This window comes from Mytilus edulis, chromosome 14, assembly GCF_963676685.1.
Source record: "Mytilus edulis chromosome 14, xbMytEdul2.2, whole genome shotgun sequence".
In the NCBI taxonomy this organism is placed as follows: domain Eukaryota; kingdom Metazoa; phylum Mollusca; class Bivalvia; order Mytilida; family Mytilidae; genus Mytilus; species Mytilus edulis.
In genome coordinates, this window is record NC_092357.1 from 48,053,810 (window position 1) to 48,067,388 (window position 13,579).

The 13,579-nt window shown below is 30.8% G+C and overlaps 1 protein-coding gene across 9 annotated transcripts in view; it reads right to left on the minus strand.

Annotated features, from left to right (window-relative positions):
* Window positions 1–13,579, minus strand: part of LOC139503029 (alpha-1,6-mannosyl-glycoprotein 4-beta-N-acetylglucosaminyltransferase-like) — an 81,282-nt gene that overhangs the window by 15,264 nt on the left and 52,439 nt on the right. Inside the window, exon 1 of one of the 9 annotated variants that reach the window (XM_071292700.1) lies at window positions 4,172–4,281. The exons of the other annotated variants lie outside the window; for them this stretch is intronic. The gene's annotated coding sequence lies outside the window, so the exon portion shown is untranslated. Of the gene's footprint in view, window positions 1–4,171; window positions 4,282–13,579 lie in introns of those variants that run through there. 9 annotated transcript variants of the gene reach the window in all.

Below are 13,579 nucleotides of genomic sequence, written 5' to 3' on the forward strand. Positions count from 1 at the left end.
CTGCCTAAGAATCAGGCAGTGGTGAAAACATGACCAAAAAACCCCACTCAATTTGACATTGATTTTAGTTCATAATATGTAGTTATGCACAAAAATAACATTCATTTCTGTTTTCTGCTCTGGTAATAGAAGATACAATTTGGTTGAAATGCACTAGAAATTAACGAATAAGGGGAGATAAGTCTGTAATTTGCTATCATTCTAACCAATTTTCTAACCAAGTTATTTGATATTACCAGACACACACAAACGAAAGACTAATACTTTTTAACTCAGGATGATGGTTAGTATTATATAGCATGATTAACTCGGTGGGTTTTTTCTTATCATGTTTTAATTTTTACCTAAATTGCCTGATTCTTACAAAGACTGGCAATTAAATTACAAAAACAAAATATGAGAAAACAAACCATAACAAATGATAACATATGAACCGAATGATTAAGTAACGCAAACGCCACACAAATGGTGTTGAATCAAATCCTCTGGAAAGGTAGGGATTGTTGCTTATCGGTGGCAATCCATACCATGTGGTTTCAAACATTTATTCAATGAAAATAAAGCAATTTAAGCCTTGTTATATCTATACCATTTCAAACAAAAAGTTATAATCGGATATGTTATGTGATATACACATAATAATTAAGTTTTGACAATGTACAACATGTGTTTATAAAACGCATCAAAACAATCGTTTTCAACATACCTTATCACTTACCTAATCATTATATTCAAATAGGCACTCCTATCTTATATATTTTCTTTATATCTATTCAGTACGAAATTTTAAATAATTTAAACAAAGTTTTTATATATTTGAAATTGATAACTGTTTTTAATCGTTGTTGAAAAAATGTCAGTTATTTATTAGTTTATTCATTATTCTTTCATGATATATGCAGTTTATATTTTGTTCGTGGGGTCCTGGGTAAAACTCGATGTGGGAGGTCTCCGTTGGTACTCTGCAGTTTACATGTTGTAATTTTCTATGATATAATCTATTTACTATTATGTACTTCTCAGCGCTGAGTGAGTTGTGTTTGTATGTATTATATTCCTGTCACGTAGTATTGTTATTTTAGTGGTATTTTTAGCATTGCTATATAAGCGGAAGTCTGTCTTGCCAGAAAACCAGGTTTTAACTTCTATTTCCTGTATAATTATGGTAACGTTAAATAAAGGAAACAGTAGTAAACCGCTGTACGAACCTTTATATCTTTTTGCTTTTGTATTAAGGAACACTCTTCGACGATATTTAGTTATTTGAAGTTTGCATAAAAAATCTGCGTACCTCTTGTACCATTGTGAACGTTATTCCAGCACTCGAAAATGAGTATCACATATCTATACTTTGATCATAAAGAATATGGAATTTTTTTAAAAATTGAATAGAACGATATAATCACTCAAGTTATATCGTAACTATAAAAAAAAAAAGAAAAATTGTAAAACTAACGTTTATCACTTAATGATCCTTCAAAAATCATAAAATAGTGAATTACTTCCTCCTAATCTGGTAAACTCAATTGCTTGTATTTTCAAATAGCCTACACCGTGTAATCAAAGTCAATAACATTATATAATGTATTTTATAAGTTGTCATTCAAAAATTATAGCTGAAAGCCGAAAAGCCAATGAAATGCGTATCAAAATTGGAAGACACCTATTACGTTTTTAAAATAAAACCCTATGTCAATGATCCCAAACAATACCAAATCCAATTTATGAACAATAATAAGAAACACGTTAGATATTTAAACAAGTCCCACAAGACGATTGCGAGTGTTCTAGAAGCGTCAGCAGTTCTTTTTCACTATTGGTTCATCCTTTGTGTGCTTATGACAGTTCAAACCCGATAAAAAGTGTCCATCCGATGCGGTTAAAACAGAGGAACGAGAAACCAGTTTTATAGTCGCAACCTATTGAGCAATTCAGTGTTATTTATGACAATGATTATATACCATAAATTTTCTATGGTATATAATCTTGACTTCGATTTTACTGTTTAGAACTATTGTTCAATGATTTTGTGACAAAATTTTCTAACTATCTAGGGAATTCGAAAAATGGTATTAAACGGGAAATACATATGCATATACTTAGCTACTAGGAAATAAAAAATCGGACAATTGAAATCATCTCTTTTACGTTAGGTTAAGATCTAGTGCATGCATTTTTATCTTTTTCTTTTGCATGTCAAGATAATAAGAATTCATTGTATTGTTTGTATCCTTAGATTCGATTTTGATTCCATTAAATGCACTTAGTGGCAATGTTTCCTCATAATATAACAAAGGTAGTTGGTTAGAACAGATGAACATTTCGCTCAAATGCAAATTGCGTGTTAAAACACCAATACAAAAATCTAGCATCTTCAAGATTATGCCTTTTGGTTTGTTTTTGTTCAAACGAGAAAATGTAAACAGAGAGATTATTTTAATACATTTTCAATTAACGAATGATACATATCCGATTTTGTGCTTTTTTAGGGGAGATATATTTTAGGTATTCAAACGTCGATTTTGATAAGCTATGCACAATTCTGATTTTTCTTTGAAAATACTGAAATTGTAAATTCTCGATAGAAATAAGCAATTCTGTTCAAACGTATTAATACTCAATGTTTGTTCATTATAATATTTTATAAAATATTTAGCTGAATTCAATCATTATCTTAAAGGAAATTCACAATGAATTTAAATCATAAGGATTGTTAATATACTCAAATGTTTAAAAATAGTTTTCCCCATCTAATAAATGTATGATACCGTTTCATTACAACGCTTTATGTTTTATTAATCTAATAAAAACATTATAATATAACATCCATAAATATTATTGTCAAGATAAATCATTTATAGAACATGTTATTGATTGCATCTTCAATTTATTTTACAGATGTCAAAATATGCGGATATTTTCTTATTTACATGTTTTGAGAGGGATACAAGGGGCTGCTTATGTCAATTGTAATCAATTGTAATCAATTGCTTAGCTATTGACAAATATTAAAAGATGTGCTCTTCATTTAAATTTTCAGTGAAAAAAATAAGCCACTATGCAAAAAAAAATACTGATATTGATTGCTGGATTGATTGGTGTTTGCTTTACGACGCATAAGCGCAAAAAGGCTATATCTCAGCGATAAAAAAAAATGACTGACACGTTCATTTCCAGATGATGATGACCATAGAAACTTTATCAAATTTTTTTTTACACTTTAGATTTCCACGCTATTTTGATTTATAAAATGACATTCTATAAAACAAGTGACTCCGCACCCGGTGATTTTTTTTTTCTAGCACTCTGCAATCAATCTTTACTTCCGTAAATATAATAAGGAATTTTCCAATGAATATTATAGAACTTCCTAACCATTAATGTAGTATTGAACACTATTTCGAAAAGTTGATGTCATATCACTTAACGTAAGTCTAAAATATTCCTTGACAATTCAACTTAATAATTTTATCGTAAGATTGATTTTACACTTAAGATGTTTTGTGAAAAGTGCTACTGTACCCTTAGAATGTACTTGGGTCAGGTTTCCCAACGGTACAGGGTAAAATATTTTGCCTCATGATATCCATGTTTCTTCTCATATAAGACTTCAATAGCTTATCAGGTCATATTAAAATTTAAGCATATTCTATATTCAGTCTCGATTTGAGACCCAAAGGATACATTTTATACAACTGCAAATACAACGAACGAAAAAATCCGAGTCAGTCTTTCCCTCCATTGTTTTAAATTTTAAAGCTCGAAAAAGAGCTTTATAACCTTTCAATAATTAAGCTTCCTTTGTGTCTTACTTAATACTCTTCTGACTTGTAGTACCAATACTAAATTCTAGAGTTTGCTAATATAACCTAAGTAAATATTTAAAACAAGATATGTGACCGTAAAATGTAAAAGCATATTATTATCTAAATTGCATGGGGATTTAAATTAATATTCACTTCAAGTAATGTTAACCTTAGAGAACCTAAGCCAATTTTGAAAATTTGGTGCAAATACACTTAAGGTTTCCATGCTATAATGTTTAATGAAATTTATATTTTTGAAAACTGTCGAAAGTTATTCCAGCATTTTTATATCAGTTTTAAATGTCTTTACCTTCATAATTAAAATAAAACCTTTTCCATATAAATATTTTTAAGAGCTGTCTTACCGGATATCTAAAATATGTTGGTGTCTTGCAATCGACGTTGATCATTTAATAATCCTTTAAAAATCCTAAATTGTTGAGTGCTTCGGTCGACTACCTTCTATCGTCAGAGTAAAATGTTGTCGTGATGTAGCGGAAGTGATTTAGTCATAAAAGAAAAAAAGTATTAACCCGGATTGCTGATGATATGTACTTAAAAAGGGTAAAATAAGCTGGTGATGCATTTATTGATATTCAACCCTTTCATTTTTTTTTAATTCATGCGTTACTGATGCGTCATTTTTTAGAACTTCTGGCGTACATAATATAAGTCTGTTATATTTGATAAGGTTTTCGTAATAAGATTTAAAGATGAATAAGTTCATCTATATATAAAATCTACATTTATCAATCTATTTCGAAGGGAAATGTCTTTAACCATTTCAGAATAAAACAGATAATTTCCTTCCGTTTCGTTGGTTGATATAGTCGAGCGTTTGGGTTTGTCAGATTTATGAATTTATCCTGAAGTTTGGTATTTTTGTAAATACTGGAGTTTTTTTTTTATTTTGCAGTAAAATCCATTTTAAAGAAAAACTGACAATTCAATAATAAAGTAGATTTTTCTCATATAACTTAAGTAAATCATTAAAACAAAATGAGTTACCGAAACGTAAAAGCATATTATTATCTAAATTGCATGGGGATTTAAATAAATATCCCCTTCAAGTAATGTTGACCTTAGAGAAGCTAAGCAAATTTGAAAATGTTGTGCAAACACACATAATGTTTCAATGGTATAATGTTTACTGAAATTTACAGTCTTAAACACTGTCTGTTTACCTAGTGAAAGATCTTCCAGCACTTTGATATCAGTTTTAAATGTCTTTACCTACATAACTGAAATAAAACCTTTTCCATTTGAATTATTTTAGATCTTTCTTATTAGCTGACTTATATACTATCATAACTATCAAAGTATGTTGATGTCTTGCCATCGACGTTAATCATTTAGTAATCCTTTAAAAATCCTAAATGATTGAGTGCTTCGGTCGACTACTTTCTATCATCATAGTAAAACTTAATTTCGTGATGTAGCTAAATCTAAGTAGTCATAATAGAGACAAAAAAAACGGTATCAACCCGGATTGCTGATGATTTGTACTTTTAAATTGTAAGATAAGCTGGCGATGCATTCATTTATCTTTAACCTTCTATCTGATTTGGCCTTTTAATTTTTTATTCATGCATCACTGATGCGTCTTTTTGAGAACTTTTGGCGTAAATGTTATAAGCCTGATATATTTGTTAAGTTTTTTGTTAATTAGATTTGAAAATGAATAAGCTTATCTATATATAAAACCAACATTTATCAATCCATTTAAAAGGAAATGTCTGTACCCATTGAAGAACATAACAGTATATTTCCTTTCGTTTCGTTGGTTAATATAGTCGGGCGTTTGGTTTTGTCCGATTTATAAAGGACAAGGTATGATAAGGGCCGTTTCTGGCCCCCCTTTTTTGAGAATTTTTAAACTTTAAAGTTGAAACCCATCACGCCTGTGTAATGAACTGCAGTATCTGATCGTCCATGTAGAATCTTATTTTAAGGTGTTATGTACTCAAATATGTTCAAACAGAGACCTTGAAAAGCCCTAAACGACGAAAAGTGTAAAAAATCTACAATTTCGTCATGCTCGGAGACAAAATTTGACATCAGCGCCAACGTAGACCATCTTGAAATTTTCAACCATCAACTGTACTCTTATGTATCTTTCACATAATAAAATATCATGTAGGTCTACGTTGGCGCTCATGTCTAAAAATTTGAAAAATAATCCGATTGTTTACATATTTTGACAAGTCATTATAATACGTCACAGTGAACGGCACGGGTACGAAATCATTCCGGGATCCATAACTGATCAGAATATCACGTACGGATTGTTTTATGTCATATCCGTCATCAAGACATGCCACTTTCTTAAAGAAATATGTTGTACGTGAAATTAGACCAATAATGATCAAAATAGTCCAACACTGTGCAGCCAAATACAGAGTTGTGTCCCTTGAAATATGGGGAATTAATTTTTATTCATTATAATTTTCAAATATTCAACGAAATCTTACAAATGAATTTTATAATAAATTCTCAATATATTAAAACTCTTTTTGTAGTTCTGAAGAAAATCATTTCATCAAAACGTATATATTTTGCACTTTGAAATTTTCTATTTAACCATCTACAGAAAAATAGATTTATGTATCATATCAATTTTGTGCACCTTTCGTTCCAGGCCGACCGTGCGAGGGCTGATCAAAGGTATTGAAGTGTCAAGGAATATTGACCCCCCTTTTTTTTCATCTGGTGACAGTAAAGTACTACAAATTGATCAAAAGTGCAAAACTCTTCCATATATTTGTTACCTGACGGTTTAGGACTTCACTAGTGCAATGTCTATAATTTATTAGTTATTTGAACAGACTGAATAAGAATAGTAAAATCACTTGTATCATATATTACTTGCATAAATACAAATTGGATAAGACCCATGGCAAACAAACTTATGAAGTATGTGCAAAAAACATGTGTATTTTGTGTGTCTGGAGTTCTATGTAAGTGACAAAATGTCGAGCACGTTCGTTTATTTAGATCAGTTCGTCCATTCATCCGTCCGTTCGTCTGTTTCTGTCCGGACATATACGTCTAGCTATCTCCTTCAGTTTTGGACCTAAAAAGCTTTTTATTTATAATAGAGGTGTGTATGTCTACATGGTTTTGATTTTTTAATAAAATTTTCTTTAAATGTCCGGTATATTTGTTACAAGTTATAAATATAAAGAGTCGGTTATCCTCCTACAGTTTTTGAGATACAGCTTTAACACCTAATAGGTTTAATGTACACATAATTGAAGCATGTATTGCCATCGGATTTCTATTATTCTTCAAATATTCTAAAAATGTCAGATTTTTGGACTTAGTCAATATTTCTTGCTACTTAAAAAACAGTTATGGTAGTTGTTGAATATTCACCAAAAACGGTAGCTGAACTTGTTTTCCCTCTCACTTGCTATTGTAGGCACAACTTGCACTACTAGTACTATAGTTTTATATCCCTAATGCAATAAATAAGATTTTTTTAATTAACTTCAAATATCTATTCAATACCGGAAAGGTTGAACTTGGTGAATACTACTGCCGATTTCATTGAGTGTGAAGTCAAAGGTAATATTTTTAGTTAGCTTGCTTGTTAGATGAACCATAAAGTCATTGTTAGGTCAGGTTAACTACCCTCCTTTAAGAATATACTACTCCAGCAGATTACCAATCTATCTGTCTGATGGTCTATGCTACTTCGAAAGGAAGGTAGAAAACCTTACATAATAATGACTTCACAGTTCAGCTAACAAGCAAGCTTACCAAAGATTTTACCTTTGGCTTCACACTCAATGAAATCGGCTGTAAACCTTGAAAGTTGAAACCTTTTAGTTGGCTGGACATTCAGTCCTGCAAGTGAAGACATTCAGAATGAAAATAATAAATAGATCAACATTGAAAGGAGAAATTAAGGTTGAAGACGAGTGCACCCGCACCAGCGGGGATCGAACTCACAACATCAGTGTTGACTGGCTAGTGATTACAGAAGTAACTTCTTAGACTACTCAGCCACCGAGACCCTTTAATGAAGTATGTCTACGTTTCTAATCAAATTCGAATGTTTTGGGGTTTCATGAAATACTACTTACCAACAACTGTTTCATTTAAAAAAAAATCATAAAATTTTGGATAAGATAAGGAGATGTGGTATATGATTGCACATGATACTATACACCGGCGATCAATGTGCTAATTTCAGGATATATATCGTAAAAATAATGAATTTTTAGAGAAGCTTGAAGATGTTCATGCCTCTTTCGTCTACGTATCTTAATGAGTTTTTAACGTCTTAAACCCTGACCTCATCGAAAACTTTGAACTTTGTTTTCAGCATTTCAGTCTTTAAAATATTGTGTTAAGTGTTAAAAAGTTCACAGTGTACGATTCTTTAAGTGACAAACAATGACAATTGTACAGGCTGTGCATATTTGCTATACATACTGTATATATCTGATACTGAATCTTCAATAGTAGTTTTAATCCATTTGCGTTTTTTAATGTACCGGTAATCATCATGTAAATGTGAAATGCTATATTCATAACTTCAACTATTATTTATGAATTATAAGTGCGCCACTTCTTTTATAACTTAAAGTTTTTTTATGCCCCAGTTATGGGCATTATGTTTTCTGGTCTGTGCGTCCGTCTGTTCGTTCGTCCGTTAATCCGTCCGCCCGTCCCTCCGTCCGTCCGTTTGTCCGTTTGTTCGTCCATATGTCCCGCTTCACGCTTCATGGTAAAGTTTTTGGTCGAGGTAGTTTTTGATGAAATTGAAGTCCAATCAACTTGAAAATTAGTACACATGTTCCCTATGATACGATATTTCTAATTTTAATGCCAAATTAGAGATGTTGCCCCATTTTTACGGTAAACTATACTGGGGACACATTCTTGTTTATTTTACCTATTAACTTGTTAATGTTTATACTTACTAATTATTATGTGACAATATGATTTGTATTTATCCTTTTTTTTTAATACACCGACCATTTCTTTGATAGCTATCTTTTATTTAATACTAAAATTGAGAATGAAATGGGGAATGTGTCAAAGAGACAACAACCGAAGGCCACCAATGGGTCTTCAATGCTGCGAGAAACTTCCGCATCCTGAGGCATCTTTCAGCTGGCCCCCAAACAAATATGTATACTAGTTCACTAATAATTGACGTCATACTAAACTCCAAATTATACGCAAGAAACTAAAATTAAAAATCATACAACACTAAAAAAGGTCAGAGGCTCCTGACTTGGGACATGCGCAAAAATGCGGCGGGGTTAAACTTTTTTTTTTTTGAGATCTCAACCCTGTTTTTGGTAACAGCATATGATTTAATATTTACATCATCAAGACATAATAATAATGCCAAAAACCTACCTCGGTTTACAAAAAAAAACAAAACATTATTTAACCGTTGCTAAGCACTATTTTGGTTGCTAATCTTTTTATCAGCATGATATACAATTGACTTGCTTTCATTTCTTACTGCTAGTTATTCTTTCATGTATTAATCTAACTAACCTGATTTTACTCTAATTTGTACAATTAAAATCAAAAAGTTTTTTTTCTAGTTCAATTTAATTTCTATCTTTTTTGGCTGTTGCTAAGCAACTTTTAGGTTGCTATGGTCAATTTCATTTTCTTGAGAAAAAAATAATGATGACTCAGACATCATATATATAAAAGAAAAATCATTTACAGTAGCTAAATCTTTAAATATTGCTATATCTATACTTCATATGGCCGAAATTACATATTTTTAACCGTTGCTAGGCAAAAATTTTGTTGCTAGGTTGTTGCTAAGCATTTTTTTTATACTGAAATTGAAGTGACTTTTCATTTGCAAACTCAAGTTAGTGTTAAACAAACAATATTATTTTGAATTATGCAAATGTGTAATGAGAAAGCAATGCTTATGTGATAATTTGGCTATTTATTTAAACCGTTGCTAGGCAACCTTCCTTTCACCGGAACATAAAAAAAAATCATAGTTTTGAATAGTTTCTATAATAAGGCTATCAATGATGTATATATAAACTTATTTGGGAAGGGGGCCAAAAACGCCTCTTATTATACCTTGTCCTTTACGCTGAAGTTTGGTATTGCGGTAATTTTGCGGTAAAACACACTCCAATGAAAACAGACAATTCAAAAAGTTTTTCTTATATGACCCAACTTTAGAACCCGGGGATAACCTTATATTCTCTAAAAAAAAAAGCATATACATGAATAATAAATACCAGATGTGTTTGCCAAATTTAGAGATATATGTTTAGATTAAATAAATAAAACTTTCCAAGATATCATGACAGAGGAAGAATCCTTCTGGGAAATCGCAAAAGCGTATACTATATCATTGTGCTCGGTTTGATAGCAACGACCTTAATTATGAGTACATTGTCAACAGTAGGATTATCAAAATTATCTGTACAAGTAGTCGAATTTATAATAAAATATAGTAAAGTTATCAATAAAGAGAGTGACCAATTTCAGGTTACATGTATTCGATACTCTAGAAAAAGCGTCCAATAAAAAGTGACATTTAATGCAATTATCTAAAAACAAAAAAGTTACTGATTATAGGCTAAATTTCATACAATTGTCTATAAAAACAAATAGTCTAATTTATTGTAAAATTATCAGAGAGTGATAAATTAAAGGTTACCTTTAATACAATTTTTTAGACAAAGTGCCCGATTTATTGTCACTCTATACAATTATCTACAAAAACAATTAAAACAATTAATCGAATTTGTTGTAAAATAATCTATAAAAAGTGGCAGATTTCAAGTCGCATTTAAAACATTTATGTAGAAAGCGTGACTTCTTACAGATTATTTCTAATACAATAACCTAGAAAAAATTGTTGAATTTATTTGAAAATATAGTAAAATAAACAGTAGCCGATTTAAGGTGATATTTAATAAAATTTATGTCCTCGATTATGTACACTCATTGACCTTTCTTTTGATTTTCTTTTATCGTACTTGAATTGTGATTTTGACCTTTCTATTATATTCAAATGTAAGTTCGTGTACATTTAATTTTTAGTCATTATCTTGACAACCGAACTCTATGATAAACTTAAAGCGAAGTCCATTTCGTGCATTCGTGAATTCATGTGTTGTTCGATCACTCGTTGAATATATTTCTATAATTAAATTACTTGATTAGTATTTCTCTAAATATCAGTGTACAGATAACTTATTTCAGATATAATACTACTGAATATTCATCATTTTGATACTCTTATGTCAGATATCTGAAAGATGTACTTAGGTGAAATAAAAAAAATCTAGAATTTAAAATTGATGCGATTAGTCAGTAATAGTAATTTAGTACGCCAGACGCGCGTTTCGTCTACATAAGACTTATCAGTGACGCTCAAATCGAAATATTTATAAAGCCAAACAAGTACAAAATTGAAGTTAAATAATCAAAAAAAATTGATAGAGTATGGAGCTTCTTTTCGAGATATTTAAAGTTTAGAAAATGGCGGGAAAAGGAAGACTCGGACTTTTGCCTTATATTTATATAGATATTATTTGGGTCTCAAATCGAAAGAAAAAAACCTGGAATCTGCTTTGGTTTGGTTAATGGACTTTAATGAGCTTTAATTGGTGTTATAGGTCAAAATAGTTTACCCTGAGTCGTAGGAAAAAAACAAGGTGTCAGAGTATTGTATTGGTTTAAATATGTAAACGTTCACTAAACGCCTTCGGGCCCCGAACCAACCGTGTGAGGGCTTCATGACCAGCCAAGGTAGTTAAAAACTACCGAGATAGATATATAAAGTGGTATAGACTGAAGACTGTAATGACTAACCCCATGAAAATACGCGCGAGTTTGAACTCTTCATATGAAACTCGTTTTTGTGAGGATAAACGATCATAAGTTTAAATTTGAAATTTAAAAGTTATGAAATAAGTTATCTTGAGTCAACACAGCGGTCAGATGATTTTTTTAAAGAGTGCACCACATTTCGTATGTTTTTTCGTATAGATCCTCTACGTCGGACAAAATCTTCAGCGTATTTATAAAGAAATAATGCTTCACGATACACAAAGTAAGATTTTAAATTAACTGGAATTTCAAAACGTATTTTACTGAGACTACTTTTAGTTAAGTTAGCCTGTCGAATCATGTGCATAATGTTCAGCCCGTTATCTATGATGAGTTTATAATTATATATAATTATATATAATTATATATAATTATATATAATTATATATAATTATATATATAAATATAATTATATATATAATAATTGGCGTACTAAATTATAATTCTGATACCTTTGATAACTAATAATACATACACTGTATACGCCTGGTGATTAAGTTGATTTACAAACAATAAAAACAAAGCTTTCTGATTTCGGTTGATTATTTTTATTTACAAAAATAATATCTGAAGGGTGGTGTTTAAATTACGTACTTTGTAATTTGTTCTTCAATACCAACGATAAAGGAGTTTTTTCAATTGAAATATTTAAATACAATTAACAAAAAAAATATTTTTGAACGACAGTCATACAAACACATGTAAACACGGTTTTTTGTTGCTAAAGTAGTGATTTGGTACTTTTGATAACTATTTACACCACTGGGTCGATGCCACTGCTGGTGGACGTTTCGTCCCCGAGGGTATCACCAGCCCAGTAGTCAGCACTTCGGTGTTGACATGAATATCAATTATATGGTCATTTTTATAAATTTTCTGTTTACAAAACTTTTGAATTTTTCGAAAAACTAAGGATTTTCTTACCCCAGGAGTAGATTACCTTAGCCGTATTAGGCACAACTTTTGGGAATTTTGGGTCCTCAATGCTCTTCAACTTTGTATTTGTTTGGCTTTTTAACTATTTTGATCTGAGCGTCACCGATGAGTCTTATGTAGATGAAACGCGCGTCTGGCGTATAAATTTATTATCCTGGTATTTTTGATAACTATTTCTAGTAGGAAAAATTCGGAAGATACAAATGAGATGAAAATTTAGCCAAAAAAATGGCTACTTTTTAAATTGTTATTTGGATGGAGAGTTGTCTCTTTGGCACTCGCACCACATCTTCTCATATCTAATTAACAGATAAACTCAAGGGAAATTCAAAACGAAAAATCCTTTGTAAACTGGCAAATCAAAAGCTAAAATACACCAAACGAAAAAAAAACTCACATATAACCAGGTGCTTTGCAGGGCGCAGCTTTATACGACCGCAGATATCAAACCCTAAACAATTGGGGCAAGTATGGACACAATATTCAAGCTTGATACAGCTCTGAATTTGGATTGTGATACAAATTTTGACATAATATGAGTTTTTGACACAAAACAAATGTTAAGATCTTACAAATCTATTGCGCAATTTTGTGCAATTAAAGATTTCTTCTTCAAACTTTTCAAAATTTGGAAAAAAATATTTCAGAACTACTACCACCCCTTTTTTTTGCAATTAGTCCGAAACCTAAAATTCCTTTATAGATAATTTACAAGAAGTGTAAGGGAGGTATATCTGAAAATATCCAACATTGTGTGTTAAAGGTTTTTGAATTACCTCCCTTACACTGCTTTTAAATTGTCTTAATTGTCCATTGACCAGAAAGACCTATTTTTTCCCTAATTTCCAAACATTTTGAGCCATAATCCCCTCAAAGTCATTACTTACCATCCCTTCATGGTATGGAATTTCAGAAAGATTCATACACTTGAACACAAGTTATTGTTTACAAACTGCAAAAATGATCATTTTGGCACCTAATTACTTAACTATTTG